The sequence below is a fragment of the Myodes glareolus genome, chromosome 8 (assembly GCF_982192425.1).
Source record: "Myodes glareolus chromosome 8, mMyoGla1.1, whole genome shotgun sequence".
Lineage (NCBI taxonomy): Eukaryota > Metazoa > Chordata > Mammalia > Rodentia > Cricetidae > Myodes > Myodes glareolus.
In genome coordinates, this window is record NC_142033.1 from 13909774 (window position 1) to 13934403 (window position 24630).

The 24630-nt window shown below is 44.2% G+C and overlaps 1 pseudogene; it reads right to left on the reverse strand.

The window, feature by feature from the left end:
• Positions 1-639: 639 nt before the first annotated feature.
• Positions 640-3760, reverse strand: LOC125396033 (cyclin-K pseudogene; annotated as a pseudogene).
• Positions 3761-24630: the final 20870 nt, after the last annotated feature.

The window sequence follows — 24630 nt, forward strand, 5'->3', positions numbered from 1 at the left end:
TACCAGAATAGAGGTGTGAGGATTAGAGATGTTAGGTAGGAGGGACAGAGATAAGAAATAAACACAGAGGCATAAGAGAGTACCAGGAGGGCAATTCAGTGAATCCTGAGTGCTGAATTCTGACTTCTGAGTACTGTGTCCACCTGTCTCTCACTTTTCATACAATTTTATACTCCAGTGCCACAGAGGAGGAAGACAAAAGATTGCTCTATCGTGGTACAAAGGATAACCAGAACAGTTACTTGCTTCAATACTTTGAGACATCAAGTGGTTAATTCATGAGAAAAGCATTCTGTTGTTTTGGCAGTGAACCCTCCTTAGATTAAGTATCCTGAAGGCAGCCACTTCCTAGTTCAAACCAACTAATTCAAAAAAAGGAGCAGAAGTATGCTTGAATTCCCTGACCTTTGGTCAGTGTGAAGATACACCTCTATGGACCATTTTTATGCCCCAAACACGAAGTAACCACACCCTAGGTCGGGGTGTGTAACCACAGTTGTTGCCACAACTTTGAGCAACCTCAAACTCTCTGCTGTTCAAGCAGAGTAGAATACGCTCACTTTTTGGGGCCATCACAGACAGGCATGTTTAACTCTCCAGAGAAGAAGCAACAGGGTTGTCATTCATTTCACCTTGAAGTTACTCAATGTGCAGCTTGATACTGTCTACTTCCTCAAGGGTCACATGGACCAGCTGCTCTGGTACAGGAGAACGGACAGTTTTCTCTGCAGAAGAAGCCTTGTTCTTTAAGTCATTAGCAGGCACCCACTCTCTGTAGATTAGCAGTGCTGGACACATGAGAAAGTGGGGCATTGTTTGCTGTCTGCTCATCCTGAGAGAGGGCTCAGACAACAATCTGAAGGGGTAGAGCTGTCCGCCAGCTGACTGTCTAGACGGGGTGCCATAGTCAGAAGCCAGCTGTGGACTGAGAGCTAGTGAGAGTGGGTTCTGATCTCTTTCTCAGCAAGTGTGCAAACTGAGGGGGATTGATGGGCAAGGAAAGAGAAAGGGTAGTGGAGGGAAAGGACTCACACATTTACAGTTCCCAGGAGTGAGAGCTTGGGGCTGAGCCTGCATCAATTCCCCATGAAGTTCAGGCAGCTTCTTCAGATGAGGTCATCCTGTGTAGCCCAGTATGGGCGTCACCTTTCCTCCCTCTTCCTGCCTCAGCTCCACAGTGGTGGGATTACAGGTGTGCACCACCACACTCAGCTTTGTCTGTTTTGAATACAGTAGGGATGAGTACGGAGGACGCACCTCGCATTGCAGCCGTGGGTCAGAGTCAAGGTGAAGCACTGCGGACAGGAAGGAGTCTGTGCTGAGGTGGAAGGAGTGAACCCGTGGGGTTGATGTCAGATCTTCTGTGGAGTAATCCTTTCTGCGTCCTTCCTGCTGACCTGGTTTCCTCATCATCAGTTCTTTTGCTTGACGGTGAAGAAAGGTTCTGAAGCTATGTACTGAGCCAATGTAGTTACTTACCATCTTCACTAGCAAAAGTAACCCTGTGCTAGACACACAAGGCAACCGAGACTGGATGTGGTCACACCACAACGGGCAATACCCAGGGTGCACTGCTCTCATCCCAGCCCGACCCCTCTTACCCTGAATCTGTCTGGCACATACAAGGCACCCTGCTGCTACTACCAACTCAGTGGACTCTTCAAGTCCATTGGAAAACTCAGATTTTTTTTTTGCTGTTTTTTCATGGAGACACCACTGCTTACCATATAAGAGAATTTATTTTCATAGTATTTACAAACACGTTATTGTCATTCTCTATTTTTACACTGAGGTGACACTTTTTCCCTTTCACCGCCCCCCAGAAGAAGAGAACCCCTGTTGCAAATGGCAGGTGCAGTGAGGTGAGAGCGAAAGGCAGCTGCGTGCACAGGAGAGGATGCTGAGCCTCCTGCTCATGTTTCCAGTACTCTCCATCTTCTGACAGCCTTCTCAAGGTCAGGAACTGAGTGAGCCTTCCAAGTCCAGTCCTTTACATCCTATTGTTGATGAGTATGTCATAATGGTATATCGGGGTTAAAATAAATAAGCAAAAAAGGAAAGGGACTTCCCGTTATCTCATCCAGCTTGGCCATCCTCTCCCCCTGCCAGGTGGGGAGATAAGTGTGGCAACAATGCGCTGCTTCTCAGGGGGAATAGCTGCAGGTAGGTAGCTGGCTGGTCGCAAAACCAAACCTCGAAGACAGTGAGGATGGGCTACATCAATGGTTGACTGGCATGGAGGTGGCGGTGGGAAATTGGGGTTGTTGGGAGGGAGAAGGAGAGGATAGTGTGGGATACAGGGAGGCATGGTGGGTGGCAGGAAGGAAGCTGGGGGTGGAAGAATAGGAGGTGGAGGTCGGTTGGGGGAGTAGACATTTGGCTGGTAGGGAAGTTGAGCAGGTGGGCCATAGGCTGGGCACGGAGCACCGTAGGGAGGACCCTCATTTTTCATCATGGATTGCAGGTTCTGGTAGTCCTCTCCAGACATGAAGGAGCTGGTGCTAGACATCCAAGTCTCATAGCTGTAAGGCAGTGGGGGTAGAGGCCCCAATGATGGTGGGTGGTGCACAGTGGCCTGGTGGGCTGGAGGAGGAAGCTGGACTTTGGGGAGGTCACTTGCTTCCCCTGGGCCACCTGTACCAGCCTCACCTAAGGCAGGAGCGATGGGAGACTTCCAGTCTGGAGGCAATGGTAGAGGAGTGGTCTCAAGTCTGGGAATTTTAGGTGGTGGTACTGTGGCTTCGTTCTCTTCCTCGGGATAATCTACCATGGTATGCTCAATCTGTCTTGGAGGACTAGGCTGTGGGGGTGGTTCCTTGGGCTGTTGTGCTGGCTCCTGGTGCGGATGCTGGTCCTTCTGCTGGGGCTGTGCTGCCTCAGGGCCTTGAGATGGGTGTGACTGTGGGACTTGTGGTGGAGGCTGAAGAGATGGGGGCTTCTGCAGCTGAGGAAGGGCATGATAAGGACTCTGTTGTTTCCTTTGTGTGTAAAGATCCAGGATTTGGTGGCTAATGTCTTCCATAATGTCAACAGAGAGATCTTGAACAAACTGTTCCCACCATCTTTTGTACGTGGGTTTGGAGGTCCACTCTTGAATTTCGAATTTGTGCAAATGTTCCGCAAGATACATGACCGCTACAGCTATGATCTCTGGTTCCCACTGCAGTAGCAGGGTGGTACAGAGACTGTCATTTACAAAGGTCCATGCCATTTGAACCAACTTCTGAATTTTTTTTTTACTACCTTTGAGCTGCTTTGCATATCTGAGTAGGTACTGGTATGGATGCTTCACTTCTAAATCAAACTGTATGGTCTGTAGTAAGATCTTCTCCAGCACCAAGACCTTTTTCACCGGTTCATCTCCAAACTCACCACGTTGGACATCATTTAATAAACTATGAGCTGCTTTGATGATATTGTTACATTTTTTTGGCGTCTCCTCTACTTTCCCAGCCAGAAAGAGACAAGCAGCTCCTGTTACATGGCGTGGGAACTGCTTGAAGGAGTGAAACATGTAGAATCGATGAAAATACGTGATCCCTGTTGCTAGGGTGTCGTAGGGTAAGCCCAAATGTGTGCCCACATCAAAGATGAAGCAAGCCCCGTTTTGGCGGTACTGGGCCTCAGTGGCTGGATCAAGTCCTTCAAGTTGTGAGGGTGTATGAACCAAGTCCTTCTTTTCCCAGTACCAACATGGTCTTGTGTGGTCCATGTTTGCTGATGGGACTGAAGGGCTTGAATTCTCTTTATTCGCCTTCATTTATTGAAGTAGCCTTGTTCTTCCCAGAATGGCCTCTGGAATACAACAATCCTCTGAAGATCTTTCTTCAGGCAAGCATCCACCCCTCACCTCAGGAAAATCCAATACCAATGACTTGTAAAATTTTAAGACAATTCTGAACCCTCTCAGCCTCCATGCCTTAGTGCTTCCCCTCCTGCCCTGGGAACCAAGGACCTAACAATTACCCATACACGTATGTTTTGGTTCAGTACCTTGGAAACGGGGTCGAAATGACCTCTTACCTCATCTGATCTGGCAATAATCTCCAGCCAATTATTGGTAATGGCTCTTTCGAATAAGCCAATCATAATAGTCAAAGAACATCCCCCTTGCTTCTGTGGACTTCTCCTTTAAAAGGAGCCTGTACCAGCTATTCGAGGTCTCTCGGCTTCCAAAATGCTGAGGGACCCTGTCATGACAGAATTAATAAGATCTTCATGCTTTTACATCAGCTGTGGTGTGAGGGGTGGTCTCTGGGGGTGACTCCTCGGTGTTTGGACTCTAGGGTCCAACAGACTCTGTCAGAAAGCATTGAATGTACATACAGTGACCCTGAAAAGGGTGACTGAGTGTAGAGCATTAACCTGCACCTCTGGAGTGCTATGATCCTCAGGGTGACGTCCTCAATAAGAGATTTCTTCAGAGCTCATGGATACACTCCATGTCACAAGGCAGCCCTATAATTGTGTCTTATTTCCTACAAGAGTCTGCACAATATGTCATTAATGCTGTACCTATGATAAGCAGAACATCTTTGGGTCTGCTTGCAGTAAAAAGGAAAATGGCCTGTCTCTCCAGTCATTAGTTATATCCCTGCTGTGTGTCTCTTCAGTGGTTTATGTGAACAGAATTGTTAAGCAGAAATAAGCCATGGATACCAAGAAAGTTGGGAGGCAGACCATGCTTTTTCCTAGACAAAAATCTAAGCCTAAGTTTTGGTTCACTAAAATGGGACAGAGTTAAACAGACCATCCTCAGACAAACCAAGGCTTCTGCTAGCACTCCACATCCCCTTCTGCTGACCAAACAGGCCCCCAAAATCACTTCGCTGATTCAGCAGGCACCCCCCTGCCAGTCTTCCAATGACTAAAGATAGCTTTCCATACCCTATTGATGGAAGGTCCCTAACAACTAGAACCTTCCACTCATCATCATCCCCCATACTAAGCTTTCCTCCACCAATCAGTCCCAGATTAATTCCTCCTCTCCAGAATTCTCCTAACTGTGCTTATAAGGAGCTTGTGACCCTCTTTGGGGTTCGCTAGCTGCCACCCCAACGTTGCAATCAATAAAGCTCTCTTGTTATTGCATACATGGCTGTTAGTCTTCTTTGGGGGCTTCTCTCAGACCCTAACAGATACACCTCCCCAGGAAGAAGGTTTAGGTAGAGGAACAGTTAAGGAATCAAAGACATGTGGTCTACAGGTCTACATGAGCCCTTGTTCCACAAAAACTATTGAAAACACTCATTTGAATGTACCACAGTATGAGAGAAAGTGACTCAGGATGATCTTGATTCCCAGCCTAGCCAGAACTACAGGCCCAGTTCTAGGACAGCTTGGACAATGTAGGAAACCCTTGTCTCAAAACAATCATCAACCATAATGAAATCAACAAACTGTCATAGATTGACATCTGAGATGAAGGTAAAACTTCATCTAGAATCAAACCCACTGGCTTAAATGTGTTCATCTGGAGAGACAGAATAAAAGTTTCCAGTCCCTTCTTCAATCTCAAGGTCCTGATACAAACTACATGAGCCCACAGAGGACATCTACTCACCAGTTCTGAGCACTGACAACAGGGGGCCTCCTTATCCCAGCTGAACCAGGCAGTTCCTCCAGGCTCAGGTCTCTGAGTATCTTCAGTGGCCTCCTGAACTCTTTATATACCCTTCTGCTCACCTCCCCCTCCCTATTGCAGTCCCATCTTGCAACCCAAGCTGTAGTTTGATTGGATGGTTCAATCTCTAGCCTTTTAATCCTACAGTTTGTAATGATTTCGTCGGTAGCAGTGGTAGCACCTTTAATCCCAGTGCTAAGGAGGAGAAAGCAGAAAGATCAGAATTTCAAGGCCACTTGATCCAGGTGGTGGTGGCTCACACCTTTAATCTCAACACTAGGCAGGTAGAGACAGGAAGTGATCCTGCTGGGCAGAGAGAGGAATATAATGCAGGAGGAAACAGCATTCAGTACACTCAGTCTGAGGATTTCTGTCTGAGGTGGAGGTAAGAACCTGATGCTGGCTGCTCAGCTTACACTTCAGAACTTTTACCCACAGGAGGGAGAAACTTCAAGTGCTCGACCTGTGGCGAGGGTGCTATGAATTCTGGAGAATATGGACCAGAACAGAGGAATGGGACTGCACAGCAGAGACTGTGGAAAAGAAGCAAGTAGTGACGGTCCTCCTACCCAGACGAGCACTGAGGAGGCGCCTGAAGGTCATAGCTGATCCCCGACTCAGGCCCCATCTGGAGGAAGAACAAGCATGCTTGCTGCAGTGGGCCCAGCAGAGAAAAGGCTCCCTACAGCTCTGCTGTATGAAGATGAAGAGCTGGGTGATGTGGGAGTCCCCTCTGTGTGCTGTAATCACCATTAATGAATAAAGAAAATGGCTTGGCCTGTAGATAGGGCAGGACTTAGGTGGACAGGGAGGACTGGACTGAATGCTGGGAGAAAGAGGGTGGAGTCAGAAAGATGCTATGGAGCCACCACCAGAGTCAGAAATGCTATAACTTTGTTGGTAGGCCTGAAATTCTGACCGCCATACAATATAGAAATATGGGTCTATGTAATATGACCCTACAACCCACTCTCTTAATAATTTTATTAAAACCTGTTCTTCTGCAACAGGACAGATGATCACATCTGCCTTAATCAAAGACTCTTTCATTGACACAAGTTTACCAATAGTTGGAACCGCATTCTATTCATGTGAGCTCCTCTCTTAGGCATCTGGGGAGAAGAAGCTTCAAACCTGTCTCTGACTGCTGTCTTCTGTGAACAAAAGAGGTTGAAGGAGAGGAAGACCTTTGAGCTCTGAGATCATAATGTTTTATGAATAATCATGCTTCTAACGACTATAGTCTCCTATTTAAAGAAGAGGAGGGTCGCCTGAGTTGAAAATGTTTCTTCAGCTGGTCTAGAGCATTTCTTAATTTTTTTTTTACATTGTATCAAATTCTAGAATTCTTAACACACACATTAAATCCAAACTTGTACAGGGTGTGTCAAACTTTTCTAAACATCTTATAAGCAGTTACAAACGTTACCAGGTCAATACTGTAGTTCTAGAATGGGAATTAACAATAAATCCACAATTTAACATATCACAATCTTCTGAAAACCATATTAATCAAAAGACAAGAAAGCTTTTCTGATGGGTGAGAGCCCAGTGGCACTACTGCTGTCAAACACCAGTTCTGCTCCAGTCTCTAAGCAGTAACTAAGCCCTTAGGCTGCCCCCTCTTAAGTAAACAGTGGTTCCAGTCACTCCTTATTTTAAGTCTTTCTTTCCCTGAGGGGAAAGTTTAGGTCTTAGTTCTCAGGTCCAATATTTTAATCGAAATGAACTCTGCTAAAACATCTCCTAGATTCCATCCTACTCTTCTGTATCAAACAAGCACCCGCTTGTTCCACCATGTCATGCTGGGCGGAGCAAGCAGGCAGGTTCCTGTTTGCCCCAGCAATGGTGCAGTTTAGGATTTTAAGAAAAACTTAGCATTTTAAGAAGCTGTCCTAGTGAAAAAAGGATTACAGATGCACAATAGGACAGATTCAGTCAAAAGAAACCTCTAAATGGTTTACAGTACATTTAAAAATATATGTAGGCTTGGGAGAGAAAAAAAAAAGGATAAAGTCGTTAAAGTGAAAAAGAAAGGAAGAGAGTAGTTGGATGTGGAGGCACACACCTTTAATCCCAAAGTGGGAGACAGAGGCAGGCAGATGTCTGTGAGTTGAAGGACAACCTGGTCTACAGAGTGAGTTCCAGGACAGCCAAAGATACACAGAGAAACCCTGTCTCAAAAAGCCAAAAATTAGCCGGGCAGTGGTGGCGCACGCCTTTAATCCCAGCACTCGGGAGGCAGAGGCAGGCGGATCTCTGTGAGTCCCAGGCAAGCCTGATCTACAAGAGCTAGTTCCAGGACAGACTCTAAAACTACAGCCAAACCCTGTCTTGAAAAACCCAAAAAAAAAGCCAAAAATTAAAAGTAAAAATAAAAGAAATTAAATTTAAAATAAAGCCATATAAAGATGGAAAACAAACAGAGAATCTGGTCAGTGTATGTTATGCTCTCTTTGAATTGTTTGAATGCTGAGGAAGGGGCAACAGCTGCTCTGCTAAAAGACATTTGATTTTGCTGCTGGATTAATCCAACATACATATTTTTTAATTTTTAGATTTTTTAAAAATACCTATCTAAGTTCCCACTTCCTTGTCTCCTCCCATTCCCTCCACACACCCTCCAAACACACCCCTATTCAATCCTCAGAGAGAGTAAGGCACTTTGATTTGTGGAAGGTCCAAGGCCTTCCCTACTTATCTAGACTAAGCAAGGTATACATCCAAAGAGAATAGAATCTCAAAAAGCCAGTAGGGATAAATCCTGGTGCTACAGCTAGTGGCCCCTCAGTCTGCCCCAGCAATTCAATTGTCAACCACATTCAGAGTGACAAGTTTGTTCCTATGCTCATTTCCTTCCCAGTCCAGCTGGAGTTGGTGAACTCCTATTAGCTCAGGCAAACTTTCAGCGGGTGAACACATCATGGTCTTGACCTCTTTGCTCATATTTTCATTCTTCCCACTTTTCAGCTGGACTTTGGTATCTCAGTCCAGTCCTCTGATGTGAGTCTCTGCCTCTGTTTCCATCAGTTGCTGGATGAAGGTTCTATGGTGATATTTAAGATATTCATCAGTCTAACTACCAGGCAAGTCTAGGTTGGTCCACCTCCCCTCTGTTGCTTAGTGTCTTAGCCGGGGTCATCCTTCTGGATTCCTTTCTCTAGAGCCAGGTTTCTGCTAACCCTATAATGGCTCCCTCAATCAAAATATCTCTTTCCTTGTTCTCATCTCATCTCATCTTGACTATCCCATTCCCTCAAGTTCTCCTCAACCCTCCCCTTCTCCCATCCTCTTCCCCCTTCTACCTCCACTTCTCCCTCTAGCCCCATGTTCCCACTTATGTCAGGCAATCCTATCTGTTTCCAATTTCCAGGTGGATCTGTACAAGTTTTTCTTTGCCGCACCTGCACGGCCTGGAACTGAAACACCAGCGAAGGACGTCAGGATTAATTACACACACACACACATACACACACACACACACACACACACACACACACCTCTAGTCACTGCAAAAGAAGCCCTTTATTGAATAGCACCACGGAGGCTTATATACCCAACACAGTCAGGTGAGCCAACAGGTGAAAACCTCATTCCCTGATCCTCAATCAAGACTGCTCAGGAAGCAGGGCTGGACACAGCTTTCAGTAGCTCAAATCAGAAGGCCAAGTAAAGGTCACTAGCAGGGGAGAGTAGCTGGAGGCCAGGATTCCAAACAGTCCCAACAGGTTCACCTTATTACTTATGGGATTCTTCTATAGGAGCTTCTCTAGGATCATGAACTATAGGCTCAATGTCCTTTGTTTATAGCTAGTATCCACTTATGAGTGAGTACATACCATATTCATCTTTTGGGGTCTGGATTACCTCATGCAGGATAGTGTTTTCTAATTCCATCCATTTGCATGCAAAATTCAAGATGTCATTGTTTTTTTTACCACTGAGTAGTACTCTAATGCGTAAATGTGCCACATTTTCTTTATCCATTCTTTGGTTGAGGGGCATTTAGGTTGTTTCCAGGTTCTGGCTACTAAAAATAATGTTTCTGTGAACATAGTTAAACAAATGTTTTTGTAGTATGTTTGAGCATCTTTTGGGTATATGCCCAAGAGTGGTACTGCTGGATCCTGAGGTAGGTTGATTCCCGATTTTCTGAGAAACTGCCATACTGATTTCCAAAGTAGTTGTACAAGTTTGCATTCCCACCAGCAATGGATGAGTGTTCTCCTTATTCCACATCCTCTCCAGCATAAGTTATCATTGGTGTTTTTGATCCTAGCCATTCTGACAGGTGTAAAATTGTATCTTAGAGTTGTTTTGATTTGCATTTCCCAGATGGCTAAGGATGTTGAACATTTCCTTAAGTAACTTTTGGCCATTTGAGATTCTTCTGTTGAGAATTCTCTGTTTGGTTCAGTACCCAATTTTTAATTGGGTTATTTAGTATTTTAATGTCAAATTTCTTGAGTCCTTTATATATTTGGAGATCAGTCCTGTGTCTGATGTGGGGTCGGTGAAGATCTTTGCCCATTCTGTAGGCTGCCTTTTTGTTTTATTGACTGTATCCTTTGCATTACAGAAGTTTCTCAGTTTCAGGAGGTCTCATTTATTTATTGTTGCTCTGTGCTACTGGGGTTATATTTAGGAAGTAGTTTCCTGGGCCCATTCATTGAAGACCACTTCTCACTCTCTCTTTTATCAGGTTCAGTGTAGTAAGATTTATACTGAAGTCTTTAATCCATTTGAAAATTTAGAGAATCATTAAGGCACACGACCAAAACCTGTATTCCACAAAATTGGAAAATGTAAAAGAAATGGACAAGTTTTAGATAGATACCACATACCAAAATTAAATCTATTCCAGTTGAGCAATTTAAATACACCTATAAACTGCAAGGAAATAGAAGATGTCATCAAAAACCTTTCAAAAAAAAAAAAAGCTGGGCAGTGGTGGTGCACACCTTTAATCCCAGCACTCGGGAGCCAGAGGCAGGTGGATCTCTGTGAGTTCGAGGCCAGCCTGGTCTACAAGAGCTATTTCTAGGACAGGCTTCAGAGCTACAGAGAAACCTTGTCTTGAAAAACAAAACAAAACAAAAAAACAAAAACAACAACAACAACGAAAAGCCCTGGGCCAGATTGCTTAGTGCAGAATTCTATCAGAACTTCCAAGAAGAGCTAGTACCTATACTTCTTAAAGTGTTCCAAATGATACAAACGAAAATAATATTGCCAACATACATATTTTGAAAATGCTTTGACTTCAAAATTTAAGTCAAAAGATACGTTACTTTGGAAAAGAGGTTTTGTTTTTGTTTTTCTTTCCACAGGAAATGAGAGGCTGAGGATTCATTCTGGGCTAAGAAAATTCAGATTTGATCAAGGACGACCCTCTGAGAAATTCCGATAGGAGTGGGTGGCACAGATGGTCCAACATTTCAGCGGACCTCTGTTGGAGTTTCCTCTGAGTTCTACATCTAGAAGGTTTTCAGAACTGCTAGCTGATATGATCAAGTCTCACAAATATTCCATTCAAGATTTGACCATAATTCAAAATTTTCTTTAGGTCCCCATAAGATTATCAGTGCCCCCAATCATTAATAAGTAGCCTGGAAAACTATGTCCACATTCTCAAAAAATGGATTATGAATGTTTGCCTTTGTTTAGAATGTTGGTTATAAGTTGTTATGGATAAAAGGAGAAAAAGAACCAAAGGAGATTCAATTCAGAGTTCTTTTTTTCATTATATTTAAAAAAGGGGGGAGTGCTGTGGGACAATGATCTGTACCCTGCCAATTGTATTTTAATAAAGCACTGATTGGCCAGTAGTCAGACAGGAAGTATAGGCAGTGTGTTGTGAACAGGAGAATTCTGGGAAGAGTAAAGGCTCAGTCTACAGTAACACAGAGGAAGCAAGATGTGACTGACTGTCTTGTCAAAAAAGGTACCAAGCCACATGGCTAAGACAGATAAGTATTAGGGGCTAATATAAGTTATAATAGTTAATAAGCCTGAGATAATAGGCCAATCAGTTTATAATTAATATAAGCCTCTGTGTATTTATTTGGGACTAGATGAATGTGGAAACTGGTGGGACAGAAAACTCTATCAACAGGCCATGACTGCAATTATATGAAGGCAGGTGGGCCAGCCGGACACCATGGGCTCTAATTTCTTGGACAAATCTACTGCTGGTCATTTCCAGGGTCCCAAATTCTCAGGACACCTTTAGCTGTTTTTGCTGTTCATCCACAAGAGAGTTAAAGGGCTAGGTTACTTCTGGTAGATCTAGTGCTAGGGCTGGCAACAGGCTTTGCTTGAGTTTGTCAAAGGCCTGCTTATGGTGTTCTGTCCATAAAAAGCCCCGCCCTTCTTTAGTGGCCGCATATAGAGGTTTGGCTAATTCACCAAAACCTGGGATCCATGAGCTGCAAAAGCTGCTGTCCCTAGGATCTCACTTGTCTGGCCATGGTGGAACTGGGATCTTAAGTACCATCTCTTTTGTGCATCCAAGAGCCACCACTGTCCTTTCAGTATGTCCTCCGAGTAATTTACGTGTTGTTAATAGATCTTGGCTGTGGCATGGTACCCTAGGCCTCCTAGGACTTGAAGTAACCACTCAGTTGTAGTCAAATGGATCTCTTGATCTGCAGTAGCAATCAGGAAGTCATCAACATATTGTAAGAGGCAAACATCCAGGTATGGGGTCCAGTACTCACCCAAGTCCTCTTGCAGAGCTTCATCAAAGATGGTGGGAGAAGTTTTAAATCCTTGTGACAGTATGGTCCATGTTAGTTGGACACTGACTTCAATCTCTGGGCCATGCCATTTAAAGGCAAAATATGGTTGGCTCTTGAGAGCCAAAGAAAAACTGAAAAAGGAATCCTTAAGGTCCAGAACAGTATACCATTGGCAACCTTGAAGCAATGATCTGAGCAGGGTATATGGGTTGGGTACTGTGGGGAGTATGTCAATCACCCTTTATTATCCTCTCTCAGGTCCTGAATTGCTCTATAGTCATTGGTGTGTGGTTTCTTAACAGGTTGCAAGAGTGTGTTCCAGGCTGACTGCACTGGCCGGAGGGTGCCCAACTCTAATAATCACCTGATATGTGGGGTGATGGCCTTCTTGGCTTCTAGAGGCATGAGATATTGGCACACTTTAACCAGATCTGTCCCCAATTGATCTCTACATAAATGGAGGGACAATGTGCTGCCAATCCATTCACCCTGTTTTAGCCCATGCCAATGGAATCTTTTGCAGCCATTTTTCCAATTTGGGATCAAGCTGAATGACTGCTTAAAGTAGCCTGTATTCTTCAGCCAAGTGGCTAGTTACCAGGACATGGACAGATTTCCCATTTTTATGGAGCAACTATTCCCCATCATCAGAAAAACGTATCTGAGCCTTCATCTTGGCCAATAGATTACAGTCCAACAAGGGGTATGGACATTCTAGGATTACTAGAAATGAGTGAGCTACTCATCCCATTTCTACGTCCACAGTTCTTTGGGTAGTCCATAAGTAGGGCTTTGCTCCTGTGGCCCCTTGGACTCGGGTCTTTATATTTGTCATAGTCCCATAGGCTTTAATAGCACTGAGTTTTCAGCTCTTGTATCCACCATGAAATTAACCCTTTTCCCCCTCCACTCTCAGGATTACCTTGGGTTCAGAAAGGGGGACCAAACCCCGTCTTCCCTAATCACTGTCCATTCCTAGGGTAAGGACTTTAGCATTGTCCTTAGTCCTCTACTTTGGGAACTTTGGGCAGTCTGCAGCCCAGTGCCCTTACTTCTTACAGTATGCACATTGATTCTTTCCCAGCAGGGGCCTTTCTTTATTACCTCTCAGTTTCTTGTCTTCCTCTACAGCATCCAGGCTTCTCAGTGGCATCCTGGGCTCCTCTTTTCCTGCTGTAGCAGGTAGCAGTAGGCCAGTGAGAATCTGGTTCTTGCTCTGTTCCTTTCTCATCTCATCTGCATTTTCTCTTCCATTGTGCACTTTCTCTACCACTGCAACTAACTCTCTCATATTCTTTTTCCTAAGCGTTCATGCCTTTGTAATTTCCTGTTCATATCTAGAGATGCCTGATTAAGGAATGCTAAAGTCAAAGCTGCTGCACTTTCTTGTGAGTCTGGGTCATGTGGTGAATGCCTTCTGAAAGCCTCCTGTGGCTGCTCAAGAATGCAGCTCGATTCTCATCTGGTTCCTGCCTGACATCATAACCCTTACTCAAGTTTTCAGGCTGCCTTGTGGCTGCTTTGAAACCTGCCAACAGAGCCTGACAATAGACTAGGAGACTCCTCTTACCTTCTGCCGTGTTGTAGTCCCTCTCAGGGTGGGTGAGAGGGAATGTGGCATCTATGAGAGGCTGGTTGGCAGTAGACACTATAATGGGTCCCAGGACCAATTTCCAGGCTTCCAACTTTACCCAGTCCTTCTCTTCTGTAGTGAACAGTATCTTCGGGAGCTGTTGTCAATCATCCCAGGATGGATGATGCCTGACGAGAACAGTTTCAAGAAGGTCAATCAAGTCTCAGGGATTCTCAGAAAAGGGGCATTTTGCAACTACCAATTATAGAGATCACTAGAGGCAAAGGGGCAATAAGGGAAGAACTGATTGCCAACTTGGTCCAGGGGCCGAGTGGCCCTCAAGGGGAGAGCCATGATGGAATCAGGAATTCTCCCTCTCTATCTCCTAGAGCCTCTGGTTGGTCCTGCTTCCTCCTCCTGTATGGGTCCCGCAAGGGCATAGGAGGCTCCTCTCGGGTTGTTGCTGGCACCGGTCCAGGTCTTGGGTGTGGGTATAAATTGGAGAAGATAAGATACCTTCCTCAGTGTTTCCACCCTGCAAGACTGGGGATGCAGGTGGGACTGAGGCAGTCCAGGTGCCCCTGCCAGATAGATGTATCTTCTCTGCTGCCAGTATCTTGACCTGTTGGGGGAGTAAAAGCCTTCACCCAAGAGAGATGGCCTTCTATCAGACTTTTCCAGGTACAATGTAAGGTATCTGTTCTGGGTGTCAAGCTCAAGGTCTGAACACGATATCCCCCATGACCCTGATCAGACCAGCATCAAGGTTCTCTCTGACATTAGAAGTGAGTCATTCTGTGCTGCAAAGAGTAATGAACTTTCCTTTGTGAGTTTTAATTCCTTGTTTAAGAGCCATGACTGTCACATCCTTCAAATGAGGCAACGTAAGTCTAAGGGTGAGGAGGGGTACTGTCCCATAATTTCTATCTCACTCAGATACACAAAGACAAAGACACCTAACAATAAACAATACATAAAATAAAAAACACACAAAAAACACATTAAAAGACTTTGTTCCAACAAGTTGACCAACAAAATCCCAGAACAGCAACTTGGTGTTCTCAGGAGGGAGCAGTCCTCCCGGTGCAATTACATTGAAAAACTGTCCAGACACAAGGCTTTCCATCCTTGATTAAACAGACCTTGAACTTTTCCACAAAGAGGTGGCACTCAAACCAACAATCTCCTTCCCCAGCATCTGAAATGTCTTCCGGATCCTTGTGGTCCTATTCTCTAGTGGGACTGCTGGTGGTCTCAGCAACTCAGGAGAGACTCTAGCCCATTTTGCCATTTTTATTGATATTTATTGAGCTCTACTTTTTTCTGCCCCCCTTGCTGCCTCTCCCCTCCCCCCTGTAATCCTCCTCTCAAGGTCCTATGCCCCCAATTTACTCAAGGAATCTTTTCCTTTTTATACTTCCTACTTCCCATGTAGATTCGATCTATGTAAGTCTCTCTTAGTGTCCGCATTGTTTTCTAAGTTCTCTGGGATTGTGGTTTGTAGGCTGGCTTTGTTTGCTTTATGTTTAAAAAACACCTATGAGTGAGTACATGTGATCATTGTCTTTCTGTGTCTGGGTTATCTCACCCAAAATAATGTTTTCTAGCTTCATCCACTTTCTTGCAAAATTCAAGCTGTCAGTATTTTTTCTGCTGTGTAGTACTCCATTGTGTAAATGTATCACATTTTCCTTATCCAGTGTTCAGTCAAGGGGCATTTAGGTTGTTTCCAAATTCTGTTTGACCCTAGAGTTCAAACACCGAGAAGGAATCCTCCCAAGAGACCACCTCTCACACCACAGCTGATGTAAAAGCATGAGGATTTTATTAATTCTGTCATGACAGGGTCTTTCAGCATTAGAGGCCAGAAAGACCCCGAATAGCTGGTACAGGCTACTTTTAAAGGAAAAAGTCACAGAAGCAAGGGAGGTGTCTGGGGGCTGTTCTTTGACTGTTATGATTGGCTTATTCAAAAGGGCTATTACCAATAACTAGCTGGAGAGCAGCTGCCAGGTAAGAGGAAACATTTGAGGGTCACTTTGATGCCTTTCCCAGGGGCTGAGTCAAATCAAGTCTCTGGGAGGCCTCCCACCTGGCACGTACATCAGGAACTGAGTCAACATCTTAAAGGTTATCTTGCCCCAATTTCTGGAGAACATTCACAAAGACTCAGAGAAATGGAAAGTTCCCAATATTTCAGTATGTGTGTGGATAATTATTAGATTCCTGGTTCCGGGGTTGGGGGTACTACTGCTGAGAGGCCTCAGAGTTGTCAGAAATGGTTACAGAGTTATTTTAGAGTTCTACAGCTCTGGCTATGACAAACAAAGCTGCTATGAACATAGTTGAGCACATGTCCTTGTGGCACAATTGAGCCTCCTTTGGATATATATCCAAAAGTGGTATTATTGGGTCTTGAGGAAGGTTGTTTCCTAATTTTCTGAGAAATTGCCACATTGACACCCTAAGGGGTTGTACCAGTTTGCATTCCCACTAGCAATGCAGAGTGTTCCGTTTTCCCCACAACCTCCAAGGAGGGGGTTGAGTAGTGTGGACTTGAGAGGGTGGGGGAGGGACAAGTGCCTCTGGCTGCGTGGTGCTGCCAGACATTGGCTACTAAGAGAAGGGCAGGAGTGCAGAGCCTAAAAACCGTGGACATGTGTAAACTCTGCCCATTTGTCCATCTAGCAACAAAAATTTTCAAGGTTCTGGAAGACGGTAAGCTCAAGACTTTCTTCTGGTGGCCAATGTGTCCCATTGTCAAGATTGTATTGAGGCCAAATCTTAGTGCATAGGAAAATTAGCCATTCAGGACAGATTGTATGGGACAGGCTCAATTTATAAAGATTTTGTAGTAGGCATCCCAGGGGCAATAGCAGATATGGCTTTGAACTGAAAGTGCCCATTTTAAAGTCTATGCCCAAACAAGTGGCCTAATTCTACAGCAACACATCCGCTAAAACAGCTCTTAGGCCTAATGGGGTCATGGAAATTGAATGCTAGGCATCCCTAGAGCAAACAAAGCCTTCCTCAGCTAGGCCCAGTCTTGCAGGTCTAGAAGGTGCTGAGATCAAACTCTTGGTGCAAGCTCTTGGCTTCAACAAGAGTCCAATAATCGACAAAAGTAAGTATGAGTGGGTTCCCCAAAAACCCTATAGAATAGACAAGAAAAAGGGACTTAAAAAGACACAGACTCTGTAGCCCAGGAGCCAGTTTTAGGGTGGAATGGAGAGCTCAGATTGTGGCCTAGGGGGCTTTCAATGCTTGACCTAGGGCCATACGGAAAGGCCACCCTATCTTGGTGGGACCTCCAAGATATTAGGAAGTTTTCCTAATGCGAGCTCTCTGCCCATGCAAAAATCCCAATCAAGCCAAATAACAAGTCAAATTAAGAAATATCCAGGTTTAATGGAATTCCTGCAACCTTAGGTGGCTCCAAGGAAGAACTGGGAGGTTATGAATGAGAACACCGTGGGTGGCAGGGAGAGGAAAAGGACCACGTGGTCCTCTTCTGGGAGGTCTCTTAAATACCCTGTGTGGGTGGTCCTGACCGGCTGGGGTGGGGGTCAGGACTTGGCATGCTGGGATTTGGAGTCCAGACGAATACAACTTTCATACCTGTGGGCTATACTCTCAACTTAACAGTTATGTGTTGTGGACCAGCCTCAACAAAAATACCTCATGCCAGGGTAGGAATATTGAGATTTAGAAATGTAGTAAAGAATATGAAGACATAATATTAATAAATGAAGACATATAGAGTAGTATCGGGAGGGAAATCCTGTGACTACTGAAATCACTCACGTTTAATTTCAAGTTGTTTAAAAATTCTTAACCCCAAAAGGTATGAGTAAGAGAAGAAAAAACTGCATTAAGATGATACAAAGAAATGATCTGACCATTTGAAGGTTGCAGCCTACATCCATAGTTAAACATTCTGTTGCTAGAACAAAACAAGCCATACTCACACCCTAGACTAAAAGATTCTATAGGCAAATCACTCCCTAGGTGGAATCCAATGAAATCTCCTTAAGGGAACTGGAACCTAGTTGGATCCTTAGACTTTTGTTTGGAGTAGAAACATATCTACTTCACTATACCTGAAATACAAGGTCTGGATGTATTTCATTTAAATTCAAGGTCTGGATATTAGTCACACCTGTTGGCAATAGCCTTCAGCGAGCAGAACTCTCTGAACTAAATCTAGGTGAGACCCTTGTTTGAGGTAGAAACACAATAACCTTGAAGGAATAGAGGTCTTTTGGACTTCTGGTCTATCTGAAAATAGACTCATATTTTTGGGCCTCCATAGTCATGGCCATAGTCACATCAGTAGAAAATTAAGTAAGACACAAAGTTATTCTGTTGAGCTGAGACTTTCTGCTAACTTGACTACATACAAGCCCAAGCCTGATTTACTTAAGGATTCAGCAACCACACTTGGTTGGAATCATCGCTTTGATGTTTCATTGGTGCCCTGTCTGGGATGACAGGAATTCTGCTCCCATTTCTCAAGAAAAATTTCACTCAATAAGATTGAATGCAAGATCTTGTACTTGCTGGGCAAGTACCCTGGGAGGCATAGTCGAAATAGCTATCTGTCTATCTATCTATCTATCTATCTATCTATCTATCTATCTATCTATCTATCCATCCATACAGTTCCAGTTTGCAGACCAGGCTGGACATATTATAACAGGGATCCTCCTGCTTCTGTCTCTTAAGTCCTGGATTACAGATGTGAACACCCAAGGCCAGTTTGATCCTGTCATTTCCAATGTGTTTGCACCCTTTTTATTGTTTCTATAAATCAGGTCATGAAATCTTATGGTTGCTTTGTAGGATCTCAGTAGCTGTGAATAACCTTGAACTTTTTTTCCCCAGACAGGGTTTCTCTGTGAAGTTTCTGAGCCTTTCCTGGAACTTTATCTGTTGACCAGGCTGGCATTGAACTCCCAGAGATCTGTCTGCTTCTGCCTCCCAAGTGCTGGAATTAGAGGTACGTGCCACCAACACTCAGTGACCTTGAACTTTCAATGCTGTGCACGCAAGGACACAACAGGAGTCTTAATTTCTATTACTCTTAAGAGACACCATGACCAGAGTAACTCTTATAAATAAAACCATTTAATTGGAGTGGATTTCATATATCTTCAGAGTTCAGCCCATTATCATCATGGCAGGGAACATGGTGGCATGCAGGCAGACATGGTGCTGGAGAAGTAGCTGAGAGTCCTATATCTTGCAAGCAGCAGGAAACAGTCTGAGGATCACAATGAGCAAAACTTGAGCATGGACCTCAAAGCTTCCCCCACTGTGACATACTTCCTCCCATGAGGTCATACGAATCCAAACAAAGCCATGCTGGATAACAGTGCCACTCTTTCTGAGATTATGGGGTCAATTCCATTCAAACTACTACAACAGGTCACCTGGAATTCACTGTGTAATCCAGGCTGGACAGGAACACATTTCTGCCTTCTTGCTGGTTCTTTCAGGAGCCCTCTTCTTGGTTTGAGATGAAATTTCCATCAAGAAAGCCTTTCTGTCTTCCTGCAGTACATAAGGACACCAGCAGTCGGGACCCCTGCACTCTAGTCATGCCTCTCATGGGGAATCTGTTTCGATTTTGCTTGAATGAATGGCTGGCCAACTGTATGACTGATTAAATGCATGACAGTAAAGTTGGGCCCAGAGAGTTGTAGTCGTTTGATTCCTGATTTTGTGGCTGGTGTTTTTATTTTGTTCTGACCCACAGAAGGTGACTTGCCTCTGGGTTCAATTCTGCATGCGACTATTTGCTCCTTTGGTGATTCTGTTATATTTTTTCTGGATTCTACCACTGGGTGGCCCACTAGCTTCTCTTCATTGCAACAGCTGCTGGGTTGGACATACTACTCATTTATACTGTGTTTTTAGTTTCCTTTCATTTAAGATGCATTTGTGGCTGTAGGAGGGATAGTTATTTCATGTTAGTTGTATTTATAACCTGGTTAAATATATGATGTGTTTACACATGAGATCGTTATACCATGTTAGGCATAATTATGCCCTGGTATTGCTTTCATTTGGAAATTATGCAGAGCAAAGAGATACGATCGTATGTCTTTCCACTTCTTCCCAGTTCAGATGGGTTAATGAATACCAATCCCTCACAGGCGTACCCAGCTACTTGGGTTTTACTTAATTCCAGATGCAGTCAGGTGTTGACAACCAAAAATAGCCATTCTAGGACAGCTGTGTTGACACACACCTTTAATCCTCGGGAGGCAGAAGCAAGAGGATCTCTGAGTTTGAGGCCAACTTGCCCTACAGGAGGAGTTCCAGGACAGCCAGGGCTGCACAGAGAAACCCTGTCTCAAAATAAATGAAAAGAATCATCATCATATTCCCAATACAGTCTCACGACATAGTTCAGGCTGACTTCAAACTCTCAGTTCTCCTTCTTAAGCTTCTGGGCCTGGGAACCTGACCTTACGCAGACCTGGATGTCCTTGAACTCAAGATGTAGACCTGGCTGTCCTTGAACTCCTAGAGATCCTCCTGCCCTTGCCTCTTAAAGGTTGGGACTAAAGGCCTGTTTGAACACACCTGGCTTGACACCTTTAATTTCTAAATGTCTAAACACAAATATTTCTATCCTTTCCTATCAAACCTCAAATATTTTATGTTGTCCTGGTTTCATGATATACTACTGCTAAGGTCACACAGTCTAGGTTCAGGTGATAGCTCACCTGAGAACATTTGCCTACAATGCAAAAGACTGTGGGTTTGATCCCCAGCAACTTATAAACCAGTGCACAAATACACACCCAACTGTAAAGCCCCAACCTTTCTTACTAGCATGCATCTGTTTACCGTGGTATTAAAAATTGAACCTGGGGAATGTTGAGTGCTGTTGGAGTAGGATTCTCTGCTACTATGATGAAAGTGGACCAAACCCAAATCAGGGAGGGATGGTCTAATCTGCCTTACATTTTATGTAGATTATATAGGAAAATTGGATGAGCTCAAAGCGGAAACTGAGGAAGGGTCCATGGATAGAGGACAGATCCTTCCAGACTTGCTCTCCTCTATAACCAAGGACCGTCTTCCCAGGTTGGCCAACAGTAGTCTGAGGCCTTCCACATGAAACACTCCTCAAGAAGATGACCATAGACTTGCCTACAGAGTGCTCCTTCCTTCCTTTTTTCTTTCCTTCTTTTCTCTTCCTTCTTTCCTTCCTTGATGTAGGTGGGTCTATCTATCTGTTGCTTTCGTTGGTTAATTAATAAAAAAAAAAACTGCTTGGCCTGATAGGTCAGAACATAGGTAGGCAGAGTAGACAGAACAGAATGCTGGGAGAAAGAAGCAGAGTGAGAGAGCTGCCCGCCATGAAGCTGCCAAGTCAGACATGCTGAATCTTTCCCAGTAAGCCAAGACCTCATGGTAAGGTACAGATTATTGAAAATGGGATGAATCAATATGTGAGAGTTAGCCAATAAGGGTCTGGAGGTAATGGGCCAGACAGTGTTTAAAAGAATACAGTTTTCATGTAATTATTTCGGGGGTAAGCTAGACGGGATCCGGGCGAGAACGCAGCCCACTGCTCCTTCTACACTTCCTTTTTCTCTTTTGTTTTCTTTCCTCCTCCTCCTATTCTTCCCCTTTTTTATTTTTTGTTTGTTCTTCTTCCTTGTTTGTTTGTTTGTTTGTTTTGGGACAGGGTTTCTCTATAACTTTGCTGCCTGTCCTGGAACTAGCTCTTCTGGACCAGGCTGGCCTCAAACTCACAGAGATCCACCCACCTCTGCCTCCTGAGTGCTGGATTAGAGGCGTGCACCACTACTGCCCAGCTGTTTGTTTGTTTTGCAAGACAGAATTTCCTGGTATAGCCCTAGCAGACCTGGAACTGGTTCTGTGGACCAGGCTGGCCCTGAATTCAGAGGTCAGCCTGCCTCAGGTTCTGTACTAGGATTAGGCATAGGCTTCCATGCCTGCATCAAGGGCATACTTTCTTAATCAAGACTCCCTCTTTGTTTTCTTGTTCGTGTTTTGATTGTTATGCTGAGGCAGAGTTACTCTGTGTAACACCCTTTGTTGTCCTGTAACTTACTCTGGTCTTGAACTGGCAAAGATCTGCCTACCTCAGCCGGCTTAATGCAAGAATTTAAGACATGATGCACCAAGCCTAGCTGAGGTTCCCTCTTGTCCAATGACTTAAAAAAAAAAAACAGCAATGTGCTATGAGATTTGTATAACAGTGATCTGTGTCTAAGCCTTCTCTCTAATTTTGATTTTGAAATGACACGTCAATAAATTGACTTAGCAGATTGAGCTCAGAATCCCATTAGGCCTGGAATTAGGGCATGAGCTGATGAAAGCCTCCCTGAGGACTCCCTTTCATAATACAGGAAGATACATAGATGAACAAATAGGTTAAATATATGACAAAAATTGCTATGAGGGACAAATGGTCTTCCTAGAGACAAGTATTGTAAATGGCTATCCACTATAAAGCTCTAATACAGCACTAAAGGGACTCAAGATTGGATTTATATAGTTCTTTGTAAATATATATATATATATATATATATATATATATGTGTGTGTGTGTATGTATAAAACAATATCAAATAAAGAAAGAGTACAAACTTGAAACTGATTGGGAAGGTAAGAAAAGGGAAGAATTGGAGAGAAATTATGTAATTACATTTTTATTTAAAAAAGAATCCTGGCTGGGTGGTGGTGGTGCATGCCTTTAATTCCAGCACTTGAGAGAGGGAGATAGGCAGATCTCTGGATGCTTGAGGCCAGCCTGGTCTACATAGCGAGTTCCAGGACAGACTCAAATGCTACAAGACAAACCCTATCTCAAAAAACAAAATAATAACAACAAAAAAATCGTTGATACCTAGAGCCTCCATTTATAACAGTATTTTAATACATCTGTGTTCAAACACCAAAAATATCCGATAATGTGTGCAATTCTTTTTCCATTAAAAACTAATAACCTTTATGGATTGTTTGGTTCTGTTTTTCAAGATTTATTTTATTTCTGGGTATGTATTCGTGTAAGGATATGCTGGCTGTGAGGCTGTGCTGGCAGTGGCCAGCAGAGGGCTTAGCATCTTCTAGAAACAGAATTTACAAGGGCCTGTGAGCTGCCAGACATGGGTGCTGGAAACTAAATTCTGATCCTCGGCAAGACCAGCAAGTGCTCATAACAGGTGAGCCATTTCTCCAGCCTAGACAGTTACTTCACACAAATACTTACCCGGTAGGAGATTGGCTATTTGAACCAGAATTAAATGGAGAGGTAGACATAAAACAATGACTCAGAAAGGCAGCCCTTCAAATGTTATTAGTTGTTATTGGACCCACAGGACCACTGAACTTTGCAACCCCTCTCCTGGATTCTGTAGAGATGATACCTTGCATTGCATACTAATCCAGGTCAGCAAATCATTAGTGCTTATGTCGCCAGATCTCCCGACAAGGAACTCCCAGCTCTGCCCTGGGATTCAGTATAGCATGGTCTCCTGCAGAACTGGGACCTCTTGAATTCACATCTTTCAGATGCAGTTTTCCCCTTTGCTCCCCTCCCCTTGACCCAGCTCTGCAGATCACTTTGGAACTGGGTTGCTGTCCCCATCCGCCAAGTCTTTGCTCCTGTGTCAGCTCTCTTCTTGCCTTGAGAAGGTGTTTGAGGTCTAGTAGTATCTTTAGCTCCTAGTGTTCTGAAATGGGACCTCACTTAGCCCAGGCTGAACTCTATCTACATAGCTGACAAGACCTTGAGCTTCAATACTCCTTCCTCCACTTCTGTGCTTAGATTGATTACAGCATGAACAACCACAAGCAGTGTTTTGTGGTGCTGGGCCATGGGATCAGACCCAGAGAACTAGTGATGGATAGGCAAGCACTCCACCAGCTGAGTTATATTCCCAGCTGAGGCAGGAGAATGGCTGGGAGATTGAGAACAAAATAATCTTCAAAGTGAATTTCTTATTATTTTATTTTCTTTATTTAAAGAAACTGTCATTTCTCATTTTACCTATCTATCTCAGTTCGTACTCACCTCCTCCCATTCCCTCCACATCCACCCCTCACCTCCAATCCACTCCTCAGAGAGGGTAAGGCTTCTCATGGGGAGTAAAGAAAGTCTACCACATTGCTTTGAGGAAAGACCAAGGCCCTTCCCGCTATATCTAGGCTGAGCAAGGTCTCCCTCCAAAGAGAATGGGTTCCTAAAAGCCAGTACAAGCAGTAGGGATAAATCTTGGTGCCACTGCCAGTGTCCCTGAAGTCTACCCCAGCCATACAACTGTTACCGACATTCAGAGGGCCTAGTTTGGTCCTATTCTGAGTCCTTCCCTGTCTGGCCAGAGTTCTTGGGTTCCCATTTGCTCAGGTAAGCTGTTTCAGTGGGTGTCCCCATCATGGTCTTGACCTCTTTGCTTGTATTATCCCTCCTCCCACTCCTTGACTGGACTTGGAGAGCTCAGTCCAGTGCTCCACTCTGGATCTCTACCTCTGTTTAAATCAGTAGCTGGATGAAGGTTCTATGTTGACATTTAAGATGGTCATCAATCTGACCACAGGGCAAGGCCAGTTCTTAGGGGGACACTAGCAAAAGTGAAAGACCTGTTTGACAAGAACGTTAAGTCGTTGAACAAAGAAACTGAAGTCAGGCAACTACACTGATGAAAATT